Here is a 234-nt window from a genome sequence, read left to right as displayed (position 1 = left end):
AAGCCTAATACTAATAGAACTGGTCCTGCTGCTGCTGCTGCTGCTGCTGCTGTTTGTGCAGTGTTTTGCTGCAGCATGTGGCGCTGCGAGTCAACCCCAAAACTGAAACAATTCCAATTAAATAAAAACAATAAATTTGGTCATTTCACATTTTCAAATAGCCCCGAAGCACCAAACAACAAAAGCAGCCCCTTTGCCAGCAGCAAAACAACTTGCTGCCGCTGCGGGTGCTGG

This window comes from Eimeria tenella, genomic scaffold, assembly GCF_000499545.2.
Source record: "Eimeria tenella Houghton genomic scaffold, Eth_scaff2450, whole genome shotgun sequence".
Taxonomy (NCBI): Eukaryota; Apicomplexa; class Conoidasida; order Eucoccidiorida; family Eimeriidae; genus Eimeria; species Eimeria tenella.
This window is presented reverse-complemented; position numbering follows the sequence as displayed.